This window comes from Oculina patagonica, chromosome 6, assembly GCF_052425735.1.
Source record: "Oculina patagonica isolate OP01 chromosome 6, crgOcupat, whole genome shotgun sequence".
In the NCBI taxonomy this organism is placed as follows: Eukaryota; Metazoa; Cnidaria; class Anthozoa; order Scleractinia; family Oculinidae; genus Oculina; species Oculina patagonica.
Window position 1 is genome coordinate 27,191,975 of NC_135763.1, and position 19,160 is coordinate 27,211,134.

Below are 19,160 nucleotides of genomic sequence, written 5' to 3' on the forward strand. Positions count from 1 at the left end.
AAATTAAAATTTACATGTTGGAGTTTTGTAAAACAAAATTTACATGAAATTTACAGTCTTCAACGGATTATGTAAATGTATTGTAAAAAGTGATTTACATGGTCCTTTATTACAACGCTAATTGTAAGAACATGTAAAAAACATGTCAAATGTATTAACCACTTTTACAGTTTCTTTCTTTCTAAAAAACATGTAAATTTCTTTACTAAATCATGTAAAGAACATGGAAAATTGACAAAGGGGCGCCGTTCGGAAACATGTAAAAACCATGGAAATTGACAAAGGGGGCCTATTTGGAAACATGTAAAAACCATGGAAATTGACAAAGGGGGCCTGGTTGGAAACATGTAAAAACCATGGAAATTGACAAAGGGGGCCTGTTTGGAAACATGTAAAAACCATGGAAATTAACAAAGGGGGCCTGTTTGGAAACATGTAAAAAACATGGAAATTGACAAAGGAGGCCTGTTTGGAAACATGTAAATACCCTGGAAATCGACAAAGGGGGCCTGTTTGGAAACATGTAAATACCCTGGAAATTGACAAAGGGGGCTGTTTGAAAACATGTAAACATGAGCTTTTAAAGACCCACCAAATAACTTTCGCGTGCATTCATTAGTTAGACAGAACGCATCACGTGGTACGAAATCAAACGACGAAGAAGAAATCGGAGGGATTTAAGAAAGTATAAAATAAATATTTCCCCTTCTGGCTTGCTGGAGGATAATACTCCTTGCCTGAAAGATTATCCTCAAAATTTCACAGTTGCCTTTGAAGCTTAGTCAACTGTTCATTTTTTCAGCCAAGGGCATTATCCTCCAATATGCAACCGCCTGAATGGGTTTTTATTATTTACTAATTATCTAGATGAACGAAGCGCAAGACGAAATTAAGCGACTGATATCAGTTTTAACATAACTCATTAAAAAAGCTCTTAGTTACAAATCTTTTACTAATGTCAAAAAGTAAACAGATTATAAATAAAAACCTTTTGATGCAGAAAACGAAGGCGACTATGACTTCGTCTAACAATATTTTAAACAATCTGGAGCAGTAGGGGGAAAACGCTAGCGTCCAACAGTTTGGCTTATATATTTTTCGAGACATGCGTTTTGGTTTTCTTTATATTATAGACAAGGAAATTTTGCACGCGAACGGCGGTAAAATTGGTCGTTTGCCGTGTTTGACCTGGTCGAGAGGTAAGGCCGAGAAGCACTGGCGCGAACGAAAATTAATCTCGGCGTCCTCTCTGGTACTTTTTGGCGCTCGGTTCAACGGTTCGAGGATCGATCATTGAGAGGCCTTTTATCTCGCTAAAAAGGGCAATTTTCCTCTCTTTAAGACCTTATAACTTCCAAATTAGCTGCATGGAGCCTTCTTTCACCGGATCTCCAATCAATACGCCTGTTTTAGCCAAGTTTCTTTCCAAGGTAAGCTTATATCACTATTGGATGAGAACCTGTGAAAAACCTGTGAAAAACCTGTGAATTACCCTGTGAAGAAACCTGTGAACTACAAGTTTTCACATGTTTCTTCACAGGTTTTTCACAGGTTGTGAAATTTTGAAAACCTGTGAACAGGGAACGTTTCAGAGGGTCAAAACCTGTGAAAAAACCTATGAAAAACCCTGTGAAATACAACCTGTGAAAAAACCTATGAAAAACCCTGTGAAAAAGAATAGCGTTTGGGGAGCTTTTTCACAGGGTTTTTCACAGGGTCTAAAATCTCAAAACCTGTGAACAGGGAACGTTTCACAGGGTCAAAACCTGTAAAAACATGTGAATGCAGTTCCTACATAAGAAAACCTGTGAAAAATAATTTTGTTTTGGAGCTTTTCACAGAACTTATTCTGAAGATCTGAAAACCTAAAAATTAACGGGCACTTTTACAGGGCCAGAACCTGTAAAAAAAACAAACGAAAATCATGAGGGGATCAGTCAAGCGGCATCAACTGTAATTACTTCAGCGGAATGCTAGTATATTATCCTGTAATGTTGTGATTACAGCGCGCTGTGATTTTGAGTTTTTAAAATTTTGTCGATGTACCTTGGCAAAATCTGAGAAACAAGGAACCAGTTTTAAAGATGATTATTGAAGAAAGTGTGAAAAGAAACAAATTTTAAAACTAACAACGAAAATGCACAGCAAATTTAATAATACCGCTGAGGCGCAGTAAATAAAATACAGCCGGACTGTGATTTTCGATTTTCAACTTGAGCGGCAAGAATCGCTGGAATATTCCCGCCGCAACTTGTTTCCTTTAAAATTATGGAGTTCAGATATCGCCATGACTTTGAAACAACATGTTTTGTTTCTCCTCAACTAGCGAATTGCGAATTTCAGCTGGGCCGAAGTTGAGAACTTTGTATCGAAATTGACAATTTGATTCAATAACTCGCAACGTAAATGGCAACTCGTAACAAACTTCCAATTTCCCAAAAATATAACATATTTCCACGTATTTATCTTGAAAAAGGCGTACGCAAAAAGGTCATTCCGGGTTTTAGGATTCCGGGCTTTCTTATCTGGATTTCTGGCATTTCGGGTTTCTGGCATTTCGGGAGTTAGGACAACCCATTATGTATTCCACTGGGAGAACAGACTTAAAAGTATACATCGTCAGCCTCGGTGATAAGTATTAGAAATAAATAAACATCTAGATTCAACAATATTCAATGATTTAATTATTATTATAACCAGTAATGGAAAAGTCAAGTAGAAACCTTTTCAACACCAGATGTTTTAAAAAGAGAAAGTTAAGTACATAAAGAGAAAACTAAGTATCTTCTAACACTATAGGCTGTATATGGCCAGGTGAGGTTTTCAAAAGAATAAAGAGCTCAGCTAGTTCCATATAAAATTCCTTTATGGCAGTCAAGTGTGGTAAGTTTGTTTCAGAGACTTATCTTGATGGTAGATTTAGTGCATCCCTGTCCTCTTCAATGTAAATCCTATTTTAAATCAATAAAACAGACATTAAAACAAGTTACTAAGTATAAATCAAAGCTTTTCAAACTACATGTACTTTTGACACTCATCACTTATCATTGTGTTAATGTTATTGCAATGCTGTAATGGTCTTGCAAATGTTCAATGGTGCTTGTATTTTTCTGTACTGCTTGTAAATCGAGTGGCATAGAAAATGGGTAAAAACGAAGTGACAAATCGATTGAATGCAGCATTCATTAGGGTATTAGATTAATTAATGGCAATCAGACTAAGTTATAAACTTGTAGATCTCTAAATTTATGCTTACCAGATGCTTATTTAAAATGTGTGGATCAGTAATTATTAGCAATTTGCCATTTGCTCCATTTAATTCCTCATTTGTGTAAAAAGCATTCAGCAAGAATACTGTACAGCCAGAACCTTATGCTCATCTGGAGGCCAGCATGGCCAAAACATGTTGGCATAAACATACCCATGTGAACCTGGGATGAGTTCTACCATCTACAAATAAAGCAATTATACAAATTATGGACAGTTGATGAAAAGTTAATCACTAATAACTACTAAATTACAAATAGCAGGTAGAAATGCAACCTATAAAAAAATAAAATCATTTTTTTTATTATATGACTATGTACTTAGCTTATTACATGTACATACAGAGGATCCCCATCAATCGTACATTTAGACAGCCAATGTACCACTTAACAAGTGCATCTTGGGCTCAAAATTCTTCCAATTATCCCCAGCTGGCCTGATAAGCAGGAATGCTTTTGCCCCATGTTAATAAGATAGAGAAAGCCATTCTTGTGCGCATAGCCACCTGCCCCTCCTCTTAGTTCATGGTGGTTCTAGAACATCATGTGATGTGATTGTTTTTTAACAAAATGCATCTTGAAGATAACTCGAAGTCTAGCAAATCAATTCAACTGTTTAAGAATCCCTTTTTAGTGCGGGCGAGTTTAAAAAAATGGTTGATTCAGTTGAGTCTGCATCACTGGACTTGTTTGACTCACTGTGGGCTTATACTTGATGTACAAATGCTGGGTTGGAGGTACTGGTACTAATTACATGCAGTAGCTACTGCAGCAGTACACATAAGCTTACCTTTAGTTTGTCAAATTTCCTCTGGGTTTCTTTTTAACTCATCATTGTCTTGTTTAAGCTAGCTTCATCATCTTCAGACTCGTTGATATTCAGTTCACATGGTTGCTGGCTTGGTCTTTTGATTGCTGTTGTTGTTTTGCGAACTGTGCTTGAAGTGATGCTGTCTTTATATTTATCAACTTTCTCATTGTCTTTAGCCATAACATTAATATGGAAGTAAGTCTTCCAAATTCCATCTTTCAAGAACTGGACTAGGGGTGATTTCTAAACAAATGGAATAATAAAAAACTAGATTGATTGAAATCAACTAATAAAGCTTGTTCTACAAAAACTTCATTTAAGGAAAAGCTTGTACATACACATAAACATGTGTAACAATGTGCTCAGGGATATAAAAACCGTAGTGTTAACAATGGAAGACATACATCTGTTTAAGAATTATTCAACTATTTCACATTGAAAATCAGGCGCCATGATATTTATTTGTGTTAATATAGTGCAAAGTTTTCATCTGGCATACAATAAAATACACCACAAATTTTTCATTCAGTCTTTCACCAATACCTAGTTATTGTTGTCCTCGCAACAGTGAAACCGCTTCCCAGATTATAACACTGCAGAATTTGCCGATTTTTTGTTCAGCCGTGGTGCTTCGTTGATCTTTGCTGAAAAGAATTATAAAAGATCTTAAAACTGCAGTGCCCTTGCTAGGATTACAATGTAAAATACAATCGAATAAGGTGCAACGATTTTGCTCGTAAAACTAATCCCCAGGCTGTACTGACTGATCATGAGTGGCAGGGCAAATTATACACATGTACATTCTCAGTACACGCACTGCCAATGGATAAACATTTGATAGGGTAAAAAAACAAAGTATTATTTGTACAGGTTGCTAAAAAAAATCAGCTTGAAAGTTAAGGTTAACTTAAGCTTATTTGCATTTATAAAAAGCTCACAGTCCGAGCGCAAAGGTGTTCCCAGCGCTAGCCTACTGGCCTGTATCTATACAAGAAAAGTCGCTTACCTTCATCTTTATACCAAGAATTCCTTTCCCGATATTTCTTGAACTCCGTGGGTGAGATTTTGTGCACTACATTTTTCATTTTCAAGGCAGCAAGAATCCGGCAAAACAGCTTGAAAAATGAGTTGATTCTCCTCACGATTTGGCGGTAAAAAGCCCGCCAAAAAACGCGGCTGCCACCCTAACTGAGCATGCTTTTAAGAACACCGCTGTACTTTTGTCGTGGTCGCATAAACGAGGGGTTACTAAGTTCTTGTCAAGTTTTACAAAATACAATATGGAGATGGAGTGACGGCGAAATTATTCCAGTTCTTCTTCCTCTGGAAAGGAGAGTTAATCCGAAGGCACAACGAAGGTGCATTTTTAATATGAAAACTATCTTTCCCCACCTAACGCAAAAATGAAGAGGACATTTAGACAACATTTGGAGTGTCGAAAAAGACAATGAAACCTTGGATTGAAGTGATTTGGAATCCGAAAACTGGAAGCAAAGAAGCTGACACCAGTGGTATGAAGAAGCTTGTATTGTCTGTTTTACTCAGGGCTCGAAGTTTTGACTGATATGGTTTCCAGTGCGATAAACGTTTCATCCTTGGCGACTAAAAGTTTTGGTTTAGTCGCCGAAATGGCGACTATTTTTCTTTGTGTTGAAGATGAATAACAGTCACTTTCTCAGCCATTTTGCCCATCCAGAAAGGTACATTGGAAGATCTTTGTTTCTAGAACATTCAAATAAGAAAAGAAGTAAATTCATCCTTTTCCTTAGCTGTAAAAGATTCTCTTGCATCGGAAAAACTTGCAAATGGCCGACCTTGTTTGAATCGCCCCATGATCCTTTGCACACCCTTGAATACTGACAATTTATAACCAGGCTAAATCGAGGCTAAACATGGAGTTCTAGCAATAGAACACTTACTTGTTTGATAGTTTCTTTTCTAATATTAACATAGTCTGTCCTTTATTAATTAAATTCTACTAGTACAAATGATTTTTAAACACTTGTGAACTAGTATCTCACCACTTAGGTGCCAGGTGGGAACTTCATTTCTTTTTAATTTCGAGCCCTGTATAAACTTTGAGCAGACCTGCTCTTTAGCAGACCTGCTCTGATTTTGTTTTGAGTACCGGCATAGAGTTACCCAGAACAGTATACAAACAAACAAACAAACACTGACAGCAAGATTTTGCAAAAAAAGGTTATCTTGCACACTTTGTTGCTGTACCATTCATTACTCATTGTTTTATTTTTTAGCAAGCAAGTGCAACTAAGTGTCACCTTAACAATTCACAAGGTTTTGGTTTATTATGTTTTTTGTTTGCCGCTTTGTTTTTTCTTTAACGGAACATACATGTAGCATGCCAATACTACAATGTACTCAGATGATGAGTACATGTGAAAAACACTGAGCATTTCCATGTACATATTTTTTGTCCTGGGATAGAATTTTCTGGACTGGTTTACATCAATCTGTTCAGCCCTACACATGTACACACCTTTTCCCCCTATGAGATTATGTCATTCATATACATGCAAAAAAATCCAAGCCCTGAAGGGAAAATGCAGCAGACGGTGAGCAAAATGTCTGAACATATTATATGTTACACCATTGAATTTAAGGGATTTATTCCATTATTATTTGAACTCAAAAGTGCGTAAAGAAGTCAAAGTCTGGATCATGTAGGCGGGTGCAACCATTTTAAATTTGTTGCTTTGCTTTCTTTCCATTTTTATTCCCTGTGTTTTCTCAATACCCTTTTAGGATGCGATAACAACAAGTCAATTACCTGAGACAAAATTCAGTCATCTTTCACGTTGTTTCACCTTTTTTGAATGAAATACCTGTTTACCAACTTCAAATATTTCTTCATGCACGTTCTTTTTGTTGACATTTCGCATAATACTGAAGTATAGTACTGACTTGAACAAACCTACACGGCTCTTGTACCAGGGGGGGGGGGGGGGGGGTACTCCCTATAATGGCCTATACGGGGAGGCTCCGCCCGAAAGGGGTACCTTTTTTAGGCTTCAGGTATATAAAAGGGTAGGGATTTCACTAGTTTAAGTATATGAAAGGGTATGGAAATCTGTCATTTGGCTATTTAAAAGGGCCTTTATTTAAAATATTTCGAACAGACGCAATTTATGGCTGTATTATTTTAATTTATTAAGCGCTACATAAAAATGACAAGAAAACGTCTTATTTAAGTCCATGCCATTCTCTTAGGTATATGAAAGGGGTACCTTTTTCAGTTAAAGGTATACAAAAGGGGTACAATTTCTGTCAAAAATGGTATATTTAAAGGGGTTAGAACTTAGGGCGGAGCCTCCCCGTATAAAACTTTTTTGAGTGCCCCCCCCCCCCCCTCCCTGGATTCTTGTAGAGTTTTCTGATACTTCATATTAAGCAAAATATGTTAAAAAGGTTGTTAGAATTACGAATTGGTATAACAAATTTTTCTGGTCCAGTGCATGACTGGTCAAAATGACTGGCAAACTGAACTGAACATCTGTCTGGACAAATGATTTATCATCTTGGCCGGACATTGTCCGTTGACTGGCCGTTATTTTGAGCCCTAGTTGGTATTACAAACCCACTCATACATGTAATTTGACTTTAATTGTGGCACAATAGCACACAAGCAAACAAAATATTCAATTGTTTGACCTGTCTAGTCCTTACAAAAGATAGAGTCAGGTGTGGCCTGATGAAATCTTGCAAGTCTTGTGACCTGGCTTTCAACTGTATGTTTGTCCATTTGCGGCGTTGACAAAACCCGGATCGGATCACGGATCGGATCGCGGATCGGATCACGGACCGGATCACGAAAAGTAAAAAAATTAAAAATAAGAAAATAAAAAAAAAAATAAAAAATAAAAAAAAAAAAATAAAATAAATAAATAAATAAATAAGCATAAACAGAATAAAACAAAAAGTAGTACTTTATTATGACAGGACGACATTTAACATTTAACTACGCCATGAACGAAACTTTTTTATTCAAGATCTGTTTTCTTATTGTGTTAGTTTAATTACATTTCTCAACTCATCTGAATAAAACAAACCAAGCTTTGAATATTTGAAAAAGATCTCATCTTTGTAGAAAATGTCATCGACTGTTTTTTTATTTAACGAGAGGATTAAGGACAATAACAAATTCTGAACGATGACTCAACGCAACTAGAGAGTAAAAAAGGAACTTGTGTCTATTTCATGCGCATACAAGCAAGAGTAAAAGACGCGTTCTCTAAATCTGAAGACAATCTCTTATTTTGTCATACTTTTTTTTATATTTTTAATAAAAATAACAATGATAATAATATGTTCGCATTAATTATCGATATATTATTCGCTTTTATAGTTCTGCATAATTCGCTGTCACTTCTAGGTTTGAAAATCCTAATCGATTCAAGTTTGAGTAGTTTAACGTGTTTAATCAATACGAATAAACCTATTTGATTTCTTAGGTTATGATAATTTTCTAAATACCAAAACGTGATTTGTACTTAAGCAACGTACACGTGCCAGAACATGCGACTGACACATGCTTGCAACGATTTGCATTTTGTTTTGCAAGCTGGAAAATGTTTCTCGTAGGGAAATTTCCAGGCCCTAATCCCTTTTCCTTTGATTCCAGATCGATTTGATTACTCCTCGTAAACAGCTAATTCTTAGAAAAGTTCGAGGCGGCGGAGACCGGAAGTGACGTCAATTTTTGCGTTAATATAGACTTTATGCTAACACAAATTTGATCAAATTTAACTTTTCGATACAGCAAAGGCATTTTAAAGATTTTTGTGACACTTATTAAACTTCAGTTTACAATCATTTACGTTTGAAAAACGGATGAAACTGAACGGTCTTAGGATCATTTATATTTAGAGAAGTAAATTTTTTACCATGCGGACATAGCAAGGTCACGTTTCAGCGATCAAATTATTCCATGGCCACAGCTCTTTCAACTATTTTTAACTGGCACAAAAATTTATTTATCGCCAGTCCATTCACGTGTTCGCTCATGCGAAACGTTGTCTGACATACATTCCTTCGAGCTTTGAGCCAAAGGGAAAAAGGCTTCGTGACTCGTATTTCGTTACATTACTCACGGTCTGCATTTTACCCCTGGTCTGCATTTTACCCCCGGTCTGCAGTCTGCGTTTTACACTGACCGGTTTTAAAATGAAACTCCTCTTGCGAAATATATTGTGCCTCTATTACATAATGCAAACTGGTCTTTAAAATATCGAAGAAATTTCTTTGTAAAGAAGCTATGGATTGCAGTTTCGATCAGCCATACAAACCAGGGAGACAAGACAAAGTCTTGTACGTTTGTATTAAAAGCGATTGTGTCTGTAATAGCTTGTAATGTACCTCTTCTCCTCGATCGGTATATAAAATCACCATTTTTTTTTCATCAATGGAAAAAATATCGATTTTCACATTGGTAGAACTTCATTGAAGTACTCATTTATTAAAATAGAGGCGCAATTTTTTCATCAATTTGTTCATTGCGCGCCCGGATGCGATTTTACGACGACACTGCAAACAGCTTGTGTGATTTATAATTAAGCTTGGTTTAATTTGCCCTTGCAGTTTAAGTTCCTTGGCAGTTTAAGTTCCTTGTTCGTGATCCGGTCTGCGATCCGATCCGTGATCCGATCCGCGATCCGATCCGCGATCCGATCCGCGATCCGATCCGTGATCCGATCCGATCCCGGTTTTGTCAACGCCGGTCCATTTGTACATTTTTGTGTTAAATTATGTTGGCAGACTTTTATACTGTTTTTACAATAACACTCCTTGATAGTTAAATTAATTGATTATTAATTTTGAAAGGTTTTTTCACATGTTTGTTGAGAGTTTTTTAATGTTATTTCTTCAGAGGTTAATTCACAGGTCTATTCACAGGTTTTAAAAGTGAATTTTTTTCATATTTTGTTCACATATTTTTTCACAGGTTTTTCCACAGGTCCTTAAATTCACAGGTTTTTTCACAGGTACTAAATTTTGTGATTTTTGGACAAAATTTAGCCCTTGCAAAATTCACATGTTTTTTCAGAGGGTGTTTCTGTGTCACATGCTTTTTCACAGGTTTTTCACAGGTTTTTCACAGGTTCTCATCCAATAGTGTATATGACCGTTCAAATCATGTTTTGGTTGATTTCCTCTATGTAGCTTCTAGGTGAGATTGGTTTTAATATTTTAATAGAAGTTCAAAATGTAGAATTTCGTGTTTGTTCTTGCACTTCATACGTATAATTCAGCACTTCTTAAACATGAAGTTATTGTTATAATAAATCGAATAATTGCGTGTGCATATAGAGATGTAACAGGACTGTTCAACATGTTTTATTTAAAATATAAGCTTATATAATTTAAGAGTGCAAGGCTTATTTATTCATGTTATTGTATGTATAGTAATTATTATTTTGCCGATTTGCAACAGTTTAAACTCAGTGAGGTTTTCAACTGGCAAATTATAAAGCAAACTAAAACAGCTTTAAAATTATCACCAAAAGTATTTAGCAGTATTTATCAATCTTATCTATATAGTACTCCTGGCATATCAAACTCATTCGATTGGTTTTGTTAGTCGAAAAAAATCGAACGTCTATTTTGCTGTGAGTTCGATTATTCCCAGGGTATCCAATCGAATGTTCGGTAATCGAACACCAAATTGTTCGATTGGGTTCGGTAATCGTACATAATCAAACTCACAATAAAATTTGGTCAATCAAACTCAATCGAAAGTTCGATTACCGAACTCCTGTTTGTTTATACTGCGTATATATTGATTTATACTGCGTACATATCGATTGATTTCAAGAGCCACAGCTGGGGCAGTCGAACAACGTTCTCGTCCGAAACTGAAGTCAATTTTGCATGCAAGTTTTTTGCTTATTACGACGATTTTGATCTTAAGAAAAAAATTATTTTACTTGTTCACTTATTATTTTTGTCATCCATGTTGATAGTAAGCACTTCCTCCAATGTAATTGTTATGCTGGAAATTGCTCTTCTCCTGTCAACGTCGCTTTTGGCCGCCCTCGAGGGCTAAGACAGACTGATGGCGGCAGCGTTTTGGCTCCCTATAATGATTCTTCACATATTGAACACACTGATTGCCTGTGTTGCAGTGAATGAAATGGTGCAACTTCTGTTTGAGTGTAACGGTAAAAACTGCAGGGCAGAAACCATATCCTTCCTTCTAATATAGAAATGTAAACAATAGTGCATTTCAGTTATTTTACCGTCCTTCTGTTCTCTTCTACCAAATATATTTTACTAAACATTGACATTCAGTACGATATTTGGACGTTTTTATATTTATTCCATTCAATAAAAGTTGATTTTGATTAGTCCTGCGTGATTTACTTATCAAGAGAAAGATTCAGAACTAGATCAAACCCGATTGAGTTTGACTGTGTTTGATTATGTTCGATTGGTTCGAAAATCGGACTCACAGCAAAATAGATGTTTGATTTTGTTCGATTACCAAACCCAATCAAACGATTGGTGTTCGATTGGGTTCGATTGATTTTTGGTTCAATTTTGTTGGATTGGATACCCCGGGGAACCAATCATACACAACCTAACACAGTCAAACTCAATGTGATTCGACTTTGTTCGGAATCCATCTCTTGATAAGTAAAACATGCAGGACTAATTAAACCGAGTGTCAATGTTTGTTTATACATATTTTGTATAAGAGAACGAAACAACAGTTAAATACAGATATATGCACTTTTGTTTACTTTTTTATAGTGGTGGGAAGGAAATGGTTTCTGCCTTGTAGTCACCATAAGACTCAAACAGAACATTTTTTTCTACTTAAACAGAACTTGCACCATCTCATTCACCGCAACATAGGCAGTAGTAAAAACAAAATAATAAATAAATAAAAAAAACAATAACAACAAAACATAGGCAGTAGTGCACCATACAAAATGTCTGCATAATATACAAACAAGCAAGAGTTCGTAATCAAACATTCCATTTTGTTGGATGGACCAAATTTTAATTTTAGTACGGTTATGTGCAATTACCGTACCCAATCAACCATTGGTGTTCGATGGGGTTTGAATATGGAATGTTCAATTGGTTACGTCGGGAGTACTGAAGTGACTTTCTAATTGAGTCAGCAAATGACATTGAATTGTTTGGATGTGTTATTATTTTCAGATGAAAGGGTTGATAGCAAGAGTGGCATGTAAGTACAAGCCTCAATTTATGTCTCAATGACTAGCAGCTAATCAAAGTTTAAATCCAATGTAGACTTAATGACCTGCAGTCAAAGGCTTTTTTCTGTGAGTCGAATAGCACTGCAGTAAGCCCAAATAGGACTGAGGTTAGCCGAAATAACAACCTGGTTAACCTCAATACAGTGGAACCCCGATATAACGATCTTCAATATTCCTGATATAACGATGAATATGTTATGTCCCGGCAAAAATAAAATGTATAGGACAGCACCCTGATATAACGATTCCTTGATATAACGATATAATTTTACTGCCCCCTTGGCATATCGTTATATCGGGGTTACACTGTACATGTAGCACTATTGTTAGCCTTAATAGCATTGCACTTACAATGTAGCCTAAATAGCCCTCCAGTTGGCCTTAACAGCACTTTGTGTGGCCCTAAATTTTAAAACTCTGGTTAGCATGTTTATGGTTAGCCTTAAAATAATTAATAGTGGTAATGGTAACATAAAGTGTACTTTAAACATTCTGACAGTTGGCAGCTGGCCACTGTGGTCCAGTGGTCATGAGTATAGCTTACCATGCAATCAACTTTGTAGGAAATTTGCTACATGTACATTTACAGCTGGTCTAGTACAAATTCCTACATGTCCAAATGTGCATTGTAGAGTGCTTAAAAAATACATGTTCAATTGTACATGTGCATATTTTTATGAATTTTGTGATACCATAAGGTCTTTTATTCTTGTGTAAAGTTTATATTTGAGTGCAACCAGTGGACTGCAAAACTCTACTTCTCGCGTCCTTGATAACAACTGGATGGCAATGTACATGGAGCAATGTCTGCATGTAAAAAATTACTTCCAGTCAGCTGTTCTCAAGGTCAGCCCTCCCAGTTATCTTGAAGTCCCTAATGTGCAGGTTCAGAAGTGGTGATGTTGTGGTTCAACTCTTTGTTGGCTTTAATTTTTCAAATCGTTTTTGATTTTTATTTTCTTTTGTTTCAGATAATATTAAGAAATGAGACAGTGAAAAGTAAAAATTGGTTTGAAAATTTTTTAACCACAACATTGATCTAACCAGAATGTCATTCCTAATGTTTCTTTATAATTTGTTGTTAGGTTAAAGAAGGCTCTACCACTTTCACTGATGAAGTCTTGTACATACAAATACTAAAAAAGGTGGCAATAACCAGAGGTGGTTAAGGTGTAAAATCGTTTCACCTCGGGGTCAGTATCAAGTCTGTACCATCACAATGAAGCATCTTGCTGAATGTTCAGTTGGTGTACATACATGTACATGTCGTGTGGTTTTCTGGTGGAAATTTATTCCATCAGTTTTGTTCTACTTTTGTACAAATTATTTGAATTCATGGCAGTTTTTAAATAGGACCATGTTAACAAAGCCTGACAATTACAGTGATAAATGTGTTAAGTGAACCTAGGCTGGTCAGTGTTCGAAATCATTATTCAAGAGGTTCTACTATGGTTATTTGATGCCATAGCTTTTTTATCAATTGTAGTGCTATGATAGTAGTTGAAGGGTTGGAACCCAAACCATTTGCCAAATAACCACTGTTAAAGGTGAAGAATTATTCTACATCAGTGTCAGGTCTGTACTTTTACAATTAAGTGTTTATTCCATTAAGCGCCCAACCTCGAATAAGCGCCCACCTCGAATAAGCGCCCACTCTGTAGGTAGGAAAAGTTAAAAATAAGGTCTTGTAAATGTACAACGAGAGCGACCGAACAAAGATGAAAATCAGCTTTTGTACAATTTAAATTCAAGGCATTTTTTTGGGACAATTTTAACATAGCTTAGCAATGAATGGTGTTTGAACTTACCCTGCGGGAAGGTTCACCTTGGGGCACGAAATATACTTTGGGGCACTCACGACTGGCGGGCACAACAATATGGTGGGGAGGAGACTGGTGAAGAGGCACCAGTAAATTTCATATCTCAATGAATGTCATATCTTGTCAACATTCCTGTCAAACTTCTACTTTCTTTGAAATTAAATTGGCTTGTCAGTATTCCTGCGGTTTTCGGGGTGGGAGTGAAAAATTAGCAGAGGTTGATCCAGGTTCACTCGCGGCTTTGCCACGTAAATGTCGTTCTCGTGCATGCTCTAAGGTGAGCCTACTCGCAGGCTAGTGTGAACTTGGTTGTTCAGTGTTCAAAATCATTGTGCAAAAGGTTCTGCAATGTTTATTATTCGTTTGATTTCATAGTTTTATGATATGGAAGGGTTGTGGTAGTAACTGAAGGGCTGAAAGCAAAATCATGTGCCAAACATTACATGAATTGAAGCAAAAGAAAAACATTCAACAAAAATTTAATCCTGAAATACCATGGTTTCATTTCCAACCCTTCAGTTACTGTAAAGTATTGGCCGTTCCGAGGTTGCGCAGGGAACTGGGGCGAGTTTCAAATTTTAAGTAATCGATAATCTGACACCACCACATGAAAGATCGCCATGAGGTTGGTGATTTGACCAAGTTTGATGCTTTCAGGATGCACAGAAACGAAGTTATGGACCTTGAAACATGGTTAAAAATCCATACAAACGTCTCTAATTGTAAGCCAGCGTCCCCCAAAACCATATTAACTCTTAAAATTTTAATCCGTTTTGTGACAGCTGTAAAATCCTGCCAAAGACCCATTATTTGAAAGAAACTAAGTTGAAAATCACTATGTTTGCCCGTTTTACAGTGCGAATACTCGAACCGGGACAGTTGGAACAAAGTTAACCAATCACAACGCTAATTGAGAACAAAGAATGGCGACCTTTTTTAGAAATGGACCAATAACGTCCAAGATCGCAAACAATAGATTTGCAACAAAATTTAAACAGCCAACAACGTTTGAAACAGTTGCGGACCTCTCAGGAAACTTGCCTTGTATTTGATTGGATAGTTTCGATCCTAAATTTTCACTGACTGCACCGAATTTTCAGTAGCGCTCGTAAAACTGTAATCAAAAGTTGGCTTTCACAGGCTGAAAAATTCTTCAAAAGAAATTTTCTGATAAAATTGTATTGCTCTTCGTTGGTGATAGCACAGTAAAGAATAACGAAGGACGCTTTTATTCACGACACGCGCGAAGACGCGAAACGGGATGGAATTGTTTCAAAGGACGTCTCAAGTGCCTATTCCGTCGTATGCAGTGTCTTTTCATGTTTGAAAAGTCAGTTGTTTTCACTCTTCTAAGTTACATACTCGTGTTTGTTGTGATTATTTTTTGTTTCTGACGAAAGACAAGGCAAGAAAGATTTGGGATGCCGCCACAGCGACAACTGACCTTGCATATTTTATTAATGGCAATTTTGCTTTCGCCGCTTGAAATGAATTTTCTCCCATAAAAGTTTCAGTGACTTTAGCCTGTGGTAATTTTATAAAACCACAGAAAGATTGAAGACTCAATGACGAAACGGAACAAACTCCTCTTTCACGAAAACCGTGAGTTTACAAAGTTGTAACAGTAGATAACCGACAGAAAATGAGTACGTGAGCAAACAAGCGAAAACAACATAAATTCGACCTGATGTTTACATTTCACGTGGCCTCAAATCTTGTCAAAAAATGTAAAGTGGTAACTTGTGGACAGTTATACGGCATTGACCGACGATATAAGTATTCTGTTTTCGTGAATTTCAAAGTCATACGAAGGTGTAAAAGCAATTTGTTAACATTAGCGAGGAAGTGACTCGCATCGATTTCAAGGCAACAGACAGAGCAAAGCTACTGAAAAGCTAGAGCGAAATGAAAATAATTACGGCGTGAATTTGATTTCACAGTCTTCATTTTATTTCCGGAGTGAAAATTTTCAAACAAGAGCGAACACAGTGTGGAATATTCAATTCACAACTCCTGGCCGTGAAGAGAAAATTCACGGTTCGTATTTTGATTTGTAAACTTTTCGCGAAGATGATATTGTAACATACATCTTGTCTAACTTGTCTAACTTTATCTATCTACGATCTCTATCTACGACCTCTTGAAAATTAAGGATCGAAACTAACCAATCAAAAACAAGGCGAGTTTCCTGAGAGGTCCGCAACTATTTGCAACGTTGTTGAGTTTTCAAATTTTTCTGTAAATCTATTGTTTGCGTTCTTGAACGTCATTGGTCTGTTAACGAAAAAGGTCGACATCCTTTGTTCTCAATTAACGTTGTCATTGGTTAACTTTGTTCCAGCTGTCCCGGTTCGAGTATTCGCACTGTAAAGAGTATCACAAACATCATAAAAAATTTAAGAGTTTATATGGTTTTGGGGGACGCTGTCTCAAAATAAGAGATGTTTGTATGGATATTTAACCATGTTTCAAGGCCCATAACTTCGTCTATGTTCATCCTAAAAGCGTCAAACTTGGTAAAATAACCAATCTCACCGAGTTCGTTTATGTGGTGGTGTCAGATTATCGATTACTTGAAATTTGAAACTCGCCCCAGTTCCCTGCGCAACCTCGGAACGGCCAATATTTTATGCGGTTATTCAAAAAGACCATTTACGCCTATTAATAAAAGTGATCAATATCTTACCCATAGTATAACTTTTAAAGGCTCATTTTCATCCTACAATACATGTCTTTCATGATATGGTACATTTTCATACATATGCTAAGCTATTGCATAATTCACTTCATATTGAGTAGAGGAACATAGGATAAATCGGGGCACATGCCAAGCAAAAGAGATTGGCTTTTTAAGAGAAAAGCAAACACCAGTGCAACATGCAGGATCAAAGTGGGCCTTTGCAATAGAGTAGTAGTATTATTACTGTTTGGAAATGAAGTCACTGATATGTTATTAGACAGTTCTATCAATTAATCATGCATAACCTTAATTATCTTAATCTTTATTGTTTTTCATAATGATTATGTGAAGTTGAAATAATTGGTATCAGCAATTTTTGACCTAGTAAAACTGCTTTATTTGAACTGAAAAAACTATACAAAACTATACGATCTAAATCATTTTATTCTGAATGAAATGCTAATTTTTATTATATTTATAAAGAATATTCCAAGCTATATATACATGCTTTATTGCAAGATACATGCAGACGAACTTTATTACTTATGGGGTATAAAATCATTTGTATGTATTATTATTAACTGGAAAATATATGCACTGACGTACTGAAAATGAATGTAGTTAGGATAGTATCAAGAAAAGGTTCTAGACGAATAAAAGAAAACAGTGCCAGGCATTCTGTTCTTCATTTTAATTACAGAGGCTAGGCAGGTCCCCTTTGTCAATTTCCATGTTTTTTACATGTTTCCAAACAGGCATCCTTTGTCAATTTTCATGTTTTTTTATATGTTTCAAACAGGCCTCCTTTGTCAATTTCCATGTTTTTTACATGTTTCAAACAGGCCCCCTTTGTCGATTTTCAGGGTATTTACATGTTTCAATCGGGCCCCCTTTGTCAATTTACATGTTTCCAAACAGGCCTCCTTTGTCGGTTTCCAGGGTATTTACATGTTTCCAAACAGGCCCCCTTTGTCGATTTCCAGGGTATTTACATGTTTCAATCAGGCCCCCTTTGTCAATTTACATGTTTCCAAACAGGCCTCCTTTGTCGGTTTCCAGGGTATTTACATGTTTCCAAACAGGCCCCCTTTGTCGATTTCCAGGGTATTTACATGTTTCAATCAGGCCCCCTTTGTCAATTTACATGTTTCCAAACAGGCCCCCTTTGTCAATTTCCATGGTTTTTACATGTTTCCAAACAGGCCCCCTTTGTCAATTTCCATGGTTTTTACATGTTCAGTCTATTTATAAGCATCAGGTATAAATGTTTTTACATGCTTTTTACAGTGTTGATCGGATAAATTGACATGTTATTTACATGGTCCGTGGTCTTTCGTTCGGGAAATTTACATGATGTTCTGTGTTTTTACATGTTTTACTTTCAATATTTACATGTTTTTGACATGTTTTGAGAAGAACATGTAAAAGGGTAAAAACTATGTAAATCATCCTTTACAGTGTCTTTACATGTTATTTACATGTTATTTACATACTATGTAAATTTTCAACTTTTCCAGTGAAAATGAGTTGACTTAAGTTAATTGTTCTTCCACTATGAACGGTTACAGTGCGAAAGGATCCAAAAATGTGTCGTTCAAACTGGAAGTTGAGGAATTCTTTCTTCCACAAAGAACGACGATAAGAACGGAAGAATGTTTTGTTAGTGTAAAATGCTTGAAAAGTGTACTACATACTCTTGAGTTCGGTTATCTTTGTTATGTTCATTTCTACAGCTTGGTACTTTTCAATATATCTTGTTGTGTTCTGACAAACAATTATGAGACTTCTTCCTCATTCAACGGAAACGTACAGTTATGACCACTTCTGGCAAACTTCCCAAAAACTTCGACATGAATGTATTTTGCAATCTTCAATTACTCACTTTCGTCTTAGTACATGCTAGTACATCTCAGCCCATTGCCCACATCTTAAACACAAGACCCTTTAAGTCCATCTAGGACCGCACTTTCTAACCTGTTGTTACCACTAGTATTTAAAAATAATATTTTAGGCCTATTAATTACATGCCTAGTATACTAACCATACATACACCACGCCGGGTCTGAATGACGCATAGAGTTCAAACTTGCAAGGCAAGAGATTTCGATTTCCAACAATCGTAATGCTTATTTTTGTAAATTGAAAGTCGGAACAATAAACAAAACAAACAAATTAAATTATCAAAAAGCTCAGTTTGTTCCAAAACTCGAGAACTTTTTTTTGAATTTCGCCAATTGTCATTAGGTTAAAATGTCAAAATGTCGTTTGTCACCAAACGTTTATTTCCCCGCATGATTGTTGATAATTAAATGTATCTCATGCAGCAAAGTTTGAGCTTAA

At 36.1% G+C, this 19,160-nt stretch overlaps 2 long non-coding RNA genes across 5 annotated transcripts; one reads left to right on the forward strand and one right to left on the reverse strand.

Annotated features, from left to right (window-relative positions):
* Nucleotides 1-1,263: 1,263 nt before the first annotated feature.
* LOC144658398 (uncharacterized) lies at nucleotides 1,264-13,888 on the forward strand. The gene is made up of 3 exons (XR_013571690.1): nucleotides 1,264-1,430; nucleotides 12,262-12,289; nucleotides 13,406-13,888. It is a non-coding gene; the product is annotated as an uncharacterized LOC144658398 (long non-coding RNA).
* Nucleotides 2,693-5,235, reverse strand: LOC144658383 (uncharacterized). 4 transcript variants are annotated; one of them, XR_013571680.1, is made up of 5 exons: nucleotides 5,084-5,225; nucleotides 4,621-4,721; nucleotides 4,057-4,320; nucleotides 3,257-3,450; nucleotides 2,699-2,951 (listed from the first exon to the last, which is right to left on the reverse strand). It is a non-coding gene; the product is annotated as an uncharacterized LOC144658383 (long non-coding RNA). The 4 variants fall into 4 exon arrangements; XR_013571678.1 differs by lacking the exon at nucleotides 4,621-4,721 and having other exon boundaries at nucleotides 5,084-5,220; XR_013571681.1 differs by lacking the exons at nucleotides 3,257-3,450; nucleotides 4,057-4,320 and having other exon boundaries at nucleotides 2,693-2,951; nucleotides 5,084-5,235.
* Nucleotides 13,889-19,160: the final 5,272 nt, after the last annotated feature.